At 32.9% G+C, this 10,564-nt stretch overlaps 1 long non-coding RNA gene across 1 annotated transcript; it reads right to left on the reverse strand.

The window, feature by feature from the left end:
- Positions 1-7,897: 7,897 nt before the first annotated feature.
- LOC143240046 (uncharacterized) lies at positions 7,898-10,351 on the reverse strand. Its single transcript, XR_013021537.1, has 3 exons — positions 10,230-10,351; positions 9,535-9,604; positions 7,898-8,166 (listed from the first exon to the last, which is right to left on the reverse strand). It is a non-coding gene; the product is annotated as an uncharacterized LOC143240046 (long non-coding RNA).
- Positions 10,352-10,564: the final 213 nt, after the last annotated feature.

Genomic DNA, 10,564 nt, shown 5'->3' on the forward strand with positions numbered 1-10,564 from the left:
AAATAGGGCCTAGCGCGTTAAGGCGTGCGCTTCGTAATCTGAGGAACGCGGGTTCGCGCCCGAGTCGCACCAAACATGCTCGCCCTCCCAGCCGTGGGAGCGTTATAATGTGACAGTCAATCCCACTATTCGTTGGTAAAAGGGTAGCCCAAAAGTTGGCGGTGTGTGGTGATGACTAGCTGCCTTCCCTCTAGTCTTACACTATTAAATTAGGGACGGCTAGCACAGATAGCCCTCGAGTAGCTTTGTGCGAAATTCCCAAACAAGACTAGAAATAAATGAGACAGGCAGCAACATTCACCGCTGTTTCTTGGGCTGCTCTAATCGGTTAATTAGATTTGATGTAAGAGACGCGAAAGTACTCACTGTCCCAAAAAATGTAACTCACGTTATAGAGAATATATTTTATTATTATTGAAAACTGGTTAACCTTTTAAACCACATGTGTTTCTAGGTTTTAATTAGTTCATCTTATAATTATTATTGTAGCTATATTTAGTTTTGAAGTGTTGTGTTTTGAGATTATTGTTACCCACTTAATGTTTTATCAAATAAACCTTTTCTCTTACTTGTTTGTAACTAAGTTATTTCATCATGGTGACTTTCTATATAAGGTACTTTGACCATAACAGCTGGCCACTTTCAAAACACAAACTTATGAACCAGCTTTTAATGGAAGTGGGTTTATTGTTCAAAGTACAACGAACTTCATATTTTAAGGAATATCATAATTTAGTATACATTTTGTTTGACGGAAATAAAAACCCATATAACAGACACTCTGTAATATCGTAACCCACATTAAAGTGTATCTTGACATTCAAGTTCCAAGAGAGATTTTAAACCATACAAATATATAAAACAGGAGATTTGATTCAGTACATAAAGTATTCTGATCTTGGACTTACACGGAGCTCTATATATGTCTATATTAACTAGTATTTATACAACAACACATTTTAATAAAAAAAGAAACCTAAACGTACAAAGTAGCTTAATTCTTATGTTATCCTGGGGAAAATGTAAAATTTACAGCATATTAAGAAGAAAGACTGTGTTATAACATGATATTAACATTGTTGATTTCTGAACGATTATAACTGTAACTGATTATTAAAGCTAACATTTCTATTTAAACTGCTGGCCAAAATCTTAAGGTCACTTATGAAAGGCCAGTTTTATAATATTTTATATCAACTGTGGTTACACGTGACACACTGATTTATGTAATAAAAATTGTTGTAATTGTATTATTATACTTTGGATGTTTAACTCAGTTATAATAAGTTAAACTATATTATGAGGTTTGTCACATTAACTTATCAGTGACTTGTGTTAATTTAAATATTATTCACTAAAACAGTAGTTAAAAAAGGAAATTACAAACACTAAGGTGTTGAAATTACATCTTCAGATACCACATGTCTACTGAGTGAATATCATGATACTCATTTCAATTTCTGTGACTTGGCAATAGAGGCTAGATTAGAAAATTTCACTAATTACACAATATTTTATTCTAGCTTGTTTGATTGTTTGTGTCTTAAATCCTGGAGTACAAGACACATTCAAGTTGATGGGTTAGTATGAGCTGGTAATTTGTGTTTAGTATATGGAACTTGTTTAGTATATGAACATAAAGAAAAAATATGCATTTTGCGTTGTTAGACTCAACCACGTATTTGAGTAGAGCTTCGAAAGATGAAAATAAGTAAAGGGAAAATAAAACTAAAAACAATTTTAAGCATTTATTAGGGAAAATGTGAACACTATGAAATAAGTCTAAATACTAGCTGGTCAAATGTTTAAGACCAAACCAAAAAGAAGTCCTAAACATGAGAGGAAATGCCCAACAAGAGGTCTCAGTAGTGAGTTGCACGGCCGTCATTGCGAAAAACTGCAAACATTCGCTTTGGCATGGTCGATGTAAGCGTTTGCAGAAAGCTGGCTGAATGTTATTCCAAATAGTGAAGATGGCTTCACGAAGGCCATGCACTGTTTGCAATTGACGTCCATTTCTGTAGACTTCTTTTGCCATCCACCCCCAAACATTTTGAATGGGGTTCAGTTCGAGTGAACACGTTGGATGGTCCAAAAGAATCACGTTATTCGCCACGAATTTTGTATCATCAGAGAACAAAACCTTCGTCCACTTTTCTACGTCTCATGTTTGGTGCTTTTCAGCAAAGTTTAACCGAGCTGTTTCATGGTGTGGAAGGAGGCGTGGCCTTTGGATACGTTTACGGTTTTCAAAGCCCTTATCTCGTAGATGCCGTCTTATTGTTTTTGAGCTGCATTCTGCGTCCGTAAGGTCTTTAATCTGATTCAACGATCGGCTGGTGTCTTGAAATACAACCCGTCGAATCCTTCTGCTCAACGCCGGCGAAACTTTCTTGGGCCGACCACTTGAAATTATAGTTCCGTATTCCTCAGGGTCTTTTAAGAAATTTGCAACAGTAGTTTTCCTACGCCCAATTTCACCAGCGATGGCACGTTGAGAGAGAACTTGCTTTTGCAGCTCGACAATTCTGCCACGTTCAAACTCTGTCAACTTTTTAGGCTTTGCCATGTTTTTACCAAATGTAACACAGGAGATGTCAGTGTGAGATGTTGACAACGCTAATGCTTGAACACAAATGACTTAAGTTTCGTTACCTGTTTACTGTTTAACGCTTCGTTTCAGTGTGGTCTTAAACTTTTGTCCAGCTAGTATTTAGGCTTATTTCATAGTGTTCACATTTTCCCTATTAAATACTAAAACGGTTTTTTTTCCCTTTTCTTATTTTTATCTTTCGAAGCTCTACCTAAATAAGTGGTTGAGTCTAACAACGCAAAATGCATTTTTGTTATTTTCATTGGCCTTAAGATTTTGGCCAGCAGTGTATGTGTATAGAAACTTTGAAACATGATCGAGTAATTCATGAATATTTCAACTGTCTTTATGTGATGACATGTGAGGTGAATTTGGTTAAAGGTGTTCATTCTCCAAACAACAAACTAAAATAGAATTTATTTGTTGTATTTATTTTTAACCACAGTCAGTTCAGCTGATCGTCGCCTCATAATGTCCTCGAGGAGAAAAAAGTGAACGTAGTCGGCGATGTGTTTCGATCCTACAACATCAGACTTTAAGTATACAACGTTGATCTAAATATTTTCCCCAGTTATTATAGATGTAACACAAAACAACCATAAACTCGTTAAAATATACATTTTGTACAAGCTGTATAGTTTATTTTTTTCTGTCCCGAAGCAGGTAGACATTTTGTTTGTTTGATTTTTGAATTTCGTTGAAAAATACAAGAGGGCTGTCTGCACTGGCCTTCCCTCATTTAGTAGTATGAGACTAGAAGAAAGGCAAGTAGTCTTCACTACCCAGCGCCAATTCTTGGGTCACACTTTTATAAATGAATAGTGGGATTAATCGTCTTATTATAACAGACCCACGACGAGCATGCTTGGTGTGACCTGTATTACACTCAGATTACCTCATGACCATACTGTACCGGTAGACATACACTTCGTCAACAGTAACGAGATACTTCTCTTTCTAACATGACAGAATGCTTGGTGTGACCTGTATTACACTCAGATTACCTCATGACCATACTGTGCCGGTAGACATACACTTCGTCAACAGTAACGAGATACTTCTCTTTCTAACATGACAGAATGCTTGGTGTGACCTGTATTACACTCAGATTACCTCATGACCATACTGTGCCGGTAGACATACACTTCGTCAACAGTAACGAGATACTTCTCTTTCTCACATGGCAGAAGACGTTTGAACCGATGCACTTATTTAGATATTAAGAAATTTTCTTGTTCTGAGGTTGTCAGAGAACCCAGTTTTGCTCGTGTTTTGTGAAAATGGAAAACAAAAATATTTTGATGCGTGCAGTAACATCGATGTTTGTGTGGATTATTTGAAGATTTATAAAAACAAATAAGATTGTAATATTTGTTGATTTGTTGGTTCTGAGTCGTAAAACTAGCAGACAACACAGCGACAGCGCACGTGAGAAAACACCACGAGCCAGTAGATCTAGTTCTAATGCCCTATCCTGGAAATCGAATTCTCCGTCCCAGAAAAGACGATCACTACAAAGACCGATTTAATTGAAGTTATACACGACAATACATAGGTTGTTAACAATATAAAGTGATAAGAACATATTTAACATTGACAATATTTGATAGAACTATTGAACATATAGTATAATGTGTGTCTGCTGATAAAATTATGTAAAATATAAATTGGTTTGCACATGAAGCGTAACATTTTAATGGTATATATTATAAGTGTTTCACAGAGAGCGCTAGTGTAGACAATTACTGATAGTGTATAACAACATCTACTAAATCTTCAGCACTACAATGTGTATCAAATATTATTTATTTTTGATTAATAGTTTAACAATAAAATACATCAGAATATTAACAACAAACTATAATGATTTAAGATAAATAAGTAACACTAGTTCATATGTGACTAAATAATAACATTAATTTTAAACATCTTAGTATCAGACATTTTTACTGCGTAAGACATTCAATACAATGAAAAACACATTTTCCATTATTTACCAATAATTGAAGTTCAAGGTTCATCTTTATTGACAGTTCAACTATATATGTTTTAAAATAGACTCCTAACCTTAAAGTGTCTCGTTACTTAATAAAGTAGATATGTTGTTTGTGGTTAATCACTACACTCTAACTAACACTGCTATTCATCATTAGTTACATAAAATAAGATACTAAACGACTTCCTGTTCTTTGTAATTTATATTTTGTTTATAGTATCAACTTTTCAACAGTTCAACTGTATAGGATTCTAAATAGACTAACATCAGAAAAACACATTGTTACATCACAGTGTAAGAATATGTTTTGCATGTTATAACTGGTGTATAATAATACTGTAGATACTTCTGTATCAGAGACGTTTAATAAAATACCAAATTACTTCCTGTACTTGTTTCTTTGGTTTGTTTTGGAAATAAGCACAATGTTATACAATGGGCTATCTGTGCTATGCCCACCATGGGTATCGAATCTCGGTTTTAAGCGGTGCTTTTTGCACTTTAACACATTGGTTTTATTTCATGTTCCGGCATTAAGATAATCACATGTAACTTGCTGTATAACCAAACTCAGAAACTTATTATCCGTATGCTAATAACACATTAAACTTGCTACCCATTATAAGACATTACACTGTATTTGGTTCAGTAAATGAAAACTCACTAATCCTTTAAAATGTACTATTTCACACTTATGTATGTCGAATTATATTCATGTGGTCAGTGTTTGAAGAAACGTTTCCATGTGTAATGTGTAAACTATTTTCAGTTCCTACTCTAGATCCTCCAGCGACAAACTCCAAACAACAACGTTTGTTAAAAATCTGTTGGTTTTGTAAATACTTTATTAACTTCTAGAATCTACCATGTAAGCGTGGAAAGTTATTAGTGTTACGTTAAGTGTTGTTCTTCAATCGCTCTCTTCCCAGAGTTAAGGAATTCAATATCAGCTTTAGTGTTTCTTCACATGATATGAATTATTTTTTGTCTTCATTCAAAGCTTTTTCATTCACAAGTCGTTAAGTGTTGCTACTGTCGTTAAGAATAAACGATAGGTTCAATACACACGTTTTACTTCTACTATTTGTTTAATTCATGAAACTAAATTCTAAAACAGCTAACCCATCGTCTTCACATAGTCTCCTATGGCACAGCGGTAAGTTTATGTAGTTACAACGTTCAAATGCGATGTATTATTCACAAGTGAACAAAGCAGATAGACCAGTGTGGCTTTGTTCTTATAAAAAAAACAACATATTTTTATTTCGAAACATGTTTTTAAATATTTTATTGGCAACTACTTGGTTAAAAGCTTAAAAGTCACTTAACTTCAGTGATGACGAGAAACCCACTTGTTGAGAAACTTATATGCAAAAACGGCTCGTTTGGGCTGAGAAAACACTTTACATAGAAGAGCGAACAACGTTTCGACCTTCTTCGGTCATCGTGAGGTTCACAAAGAAAGAGGTAACTGACCGGAAGCTGACCACATGTTTGAAAGGGGTTGTGTAACTGTGTGTCGAAATGTAGAGGGCGGTATTAGATGTTTGAATATATAATTTTATTTATCATATTAATATAGGTATAAAGGCGTTCCTTTATATTGGTTTATTTTGGGTTTAAGTTGTTGTATAAGTAAGGCTTCTTTAATTTTACGTTTGTTTATGTTTGTTTCTTTATTTAGTATTTGAGTGTTTTCTATGGTTATGTTGTGTTTATTTGACTTGCAGTGTTCGAAAACGTGTGAAGGTGACTTTTATGTTCTTTGAATCTGGTTTCCATTTTCTACTTGTTTCTCCAATATAGAAGTCGTGGCAGTTATCACATTGTATTTTATAAATAATGTTGGTGTGGTGTTTGTCAGTGTAGTTTTTATATAGTATAGACCTCAGTTTTGTGCCGGGTTTTTGAATAAATTTGGTATTAATTGGAATGTCATATTTTGTTACTAATTTTTGCCAAATGTTGGTTATTTGTTTGCTGATGTCGGGAATATATGGTATACAGCAGTATATGGTTTCGTGGTTTTTTGATTCGTGAGCTGTATTTACTTTAGTTGGTTGATTTTGCTTTCTGTCTAGGTGTGTGCGTATAATGTTTTCTACGGTTTGTGGAGGAAACTTATTGATGTTGGTGAAGTATTGTTTTATTTTGTCTAATTCATCGTTAATTTTATCTGGTGAGCATCGGTGTTTGGCTGTGTTTATTTGGTTTTTTTAGTATGTTGAGTTTTATTTTGTTTCATGTGCTGAGTCCCAAGGAATGTATAGTCCAGTATGGGTGATTTTTCGGTGGATTTCTGTTTGAAATTGTGTATCAGTTCTTGTAATTTTGAGGTTAAGAAATGATATTTGATTGTTTTCGTCCTGTTCACATGTGAAGTTGATGTTGGGATGTATAGAGTTAATGTGATTGAAAAAAAATTAAGTATGTGTTCTGTAGATTTGAATCCCGCAACCGTGTCATCTACATATCTATACCAGTATAGTGGTGGATGTAATGCTGTGTTAATTGCTTGTGTTTCAACTTGTGTCATAAAAAATTATTGGCTAGAACTGATGACACTGGGTTGCCCATGCTTAGCCGTTTGTTTGTATATAGTTTGGTTGTTGAACATGAAGTTTGTCTTTATCGTGGTGAATTCTATGAGGGTTGCTAACTGGTTACTGGGAATTTCTATAGTTGGGTTAGGGTCTCGGATATAGAGTTCTAAGGCTATCTTGCAGGCATCAGTGGTTGGAACTTCTGTAAAGAGGATATAACATCAAACTGGCCATTAAGGCTTTTATGATTAAGTTGATTTAGATTAGACTTGAAATTAAAAGTCTTTGATAAATGAGCTGGCTGATGTTACATATTTGGAGAATAAACAAACATAAAATTAAAGAAGCCTTACTTATACAACAACTTAAACCCAAAATAAACCAATATAAAGGAACGCCTTTATACCTATATTAATATAATAAATAAAATTATATATTCAAACATCTAATACCGCCCTCTACATTTCGACACACAGTTACACAACCCCTTTCAAACATGTGGTCAGCTTCCGGTCAGTTACCTCTTTCTTTGTGAACCTGACATGACCGAAGAAGATCGAAAACATTGTTTTGCTCTTCATGTAAATATTTTTTCAGCCAAACGACTACTTTTTGCATATAAATTTCACTTAACTTCAGTTGAGAAACTGATAACATCGAAATCTTATGAAGTTAAAATTCAAGTTTCGATCCTTGGTGTGGTCATAACTAAAATACACATTTGTCAGTTTTGAACTTAATAACAAACAAACAAAATAATTATTTTTGTTATATATTTTTATTGACAACAAAATTTCATATGGATACTAAAGTATCCTCAGAATATATCGCTTCCTTCTTCACTTTAAACCATATGCTTCCTGCAATTCAAATTCCAAAACTTCTACTTCCAAATACACTTAAACCGAAAGCTCCACCTCCACCTCCTATTGTACCTAGAAATCCACCTCCAGCTCCATCACAACAATATGAAGGAGGAACATCACAGTGAACAAAATTTGTTGGACATGCGATGCCATTTCGGAAATTCCCCACTAGTTCAGGTAGTAAACAAAGTGACGTCATTAGAATATATATCGCCTGTAATATTTTATTATGATTTTTAAATCGTCACTGTTTATCTACTTGTGAAGCCTAGCTAATAAACATTATATTCATGAAACTATTAAAATTACGTCAATACCAAGATCAACCGTTGATGTTACAGAACACGTCACAAAAAATAGTCATCTTTAACAGTTACGTTAATTTGACTAGTTTGTCAGTAAAAATCTATTATTATTAATGTATAAACCAATCTACTTTCTTGTTTCCAGAACAGTATCTTATATCAAATTTCAACTTTCCGTTGCGTCACTAAAAGTACATAAAATTTCTCTATAAAACACATTAAAGTGATTCTCCGTTGGTTAGCTTGCACACTAAATACCGTATTTTACGCCTTAGTTAGAGGCTACATCGTGGAAGACGAACCCTAATTTGTGACAGAGAATTCTAATAAAAAATTGACTTTATAACTAACACTTTAATATATCCTTGATTTTCTTCAATTTACTGAGTAAAGACATAATATATTCCACAGTATATCGACAATATTAGTTCAATTGTTTTATACTACTGAAGATACTTGTAATGAGTAAGTAATGACATTATGATCTGTATGAGAGGCCAATTTGAGTAGATCCCAAGTTAACCTCTTGTCTTAACCCATCACTCTTATCTTGGGACACTCATGGGGATTTTAAGATTTTTTAAAGAAAATATGTGTGTATTACATTGTATAGAATACGATATATTGTTCTCAAGGCTGTGGATTGTATGTCATAAAAAAAAAAAAAAGACCACAGCACAAGACCAATCATATAAACAGCTGTCGTATTAATGTAATTAGTATTTTATACACTCGTTAATTTACAACAAACGTATATGAAACAATTATCTGTTATATTATTGTCTATATTACTTACTTTCAGTTTGATATTCAGTTGTAGCAACAAATGCAAGTTAAATTAAAATATTTACTTCAAAAGTTATAAGAACAAATTTATAAAATGCATGGTTGTGTCACCCTGTGTTGCTGTTTCACACATGTAATCATTTTAAAATAATTTAATTTCCACTTTAAATTGTTGTGAAATATATAGTCGTCAAGAGAAGTATTATTTATTACATTCTTTCATTATAGACAATATTCGAATTTTTAGATACACGTCGTTGTTATAAATTTACTTTCATTAAATATTATGTTACACAATATTAATGTTACATTCCGTTAATGAAAAGAAATAAACATTGTGGCAGTTTCTTAAACGATAAAGACAAACGTAACTTATAATTGATATTTCTATCATACCATTTAAACTGTTTGTATGAATTTGGTATCAAAGAATTCATACTCTCACCTGGAGTTGATTCCAACAGTGTTGTGAACATCAAAAGTATATTAATTGTTGTAGTCTTCATTTCTCTGATCTGTTAAAATCAGTATTAATACAGTTAGAGAAATGTGACTTTTAACAAAGCCTAAAATAAAAGATCGAAACTCAGTACAGCCCATGTATTCTATATCTTACTAGCTTCAGATATATGATAACAGAGGTACTTTTTATATACGGAAGTAGAGAGTTACAGAAGAAACAAGTTCCCGATTTATCACAGGAACACTAAAACCATTACAATAACTGGACAACAACATCTAATGTAAGATTTCTATATGATAAAAATTACATTTTGTAAATACCGTTTAACAACAAAAGTGATTTTATATTGAAATTTCTCTTTTCTTTGAGGTTTCTCGAACTTTATAAAACATGAAAGTAAAAACTTCTTTATTAAAGAAAGTTTATATCTAAGAACAATACCAGATCGATCAACCAAAACACACAGAATTAAAGTTTAACAATGAATAGAAAAACGTTGAAGTTACCATGACTGCGGTAAAATATCAATTTATGAAATGAAAACAAAATATTAGTTTGTGTTAACATGATAAAAATAATTATTCAAATAAGTACTTAAGATCTGTACTTAGTTTAATATTCATTATAATTACTATTATAAAGAAATACTCTCAAACAAGATATAAAAATTATATTACCAAGGAGTGTTCAATTATTAGGCACTTCGACTACGTTTTATTGGAGTGTAAATATACAGTTAGACTAGGGTCCTGATACTCAGCTTATATAGTCGTATTTTTAATGAGATGCACAGTTCTGAGAACATCACAACCAATCAGAATGATTCCAGTAACAGTTGACGTCAAGAATATATTACAATATTATAGAAACATGTAGAGAGACAGATTGAACCAATAGGAAGCTGTGAGTGATTATTTGTTATTTACATGTGATACATTTCTGTTGAAGTGGCTCATGTAGTGGTGGAAAGACTTTAAAACTGTAAGTGGTAATGAAGTTGTGTGATTAGGGT

Source organism: Tachypleus tridentatus, chromosome 13 (genome assembly GCF_004210375.1).
Source record: "Tachypleus tridentatus isolate NWPU-2018 chromosome 13, ASM421037v1, whole genome shotgun sequence".
Classification (NCBI taxonomy): domain Eukaryota; kingdom Metazoa; phylum Arthropoda; class Merostomata; order Xiphosura; family Limulidae; genus Tachypleus; species Tachypleus tridentatus.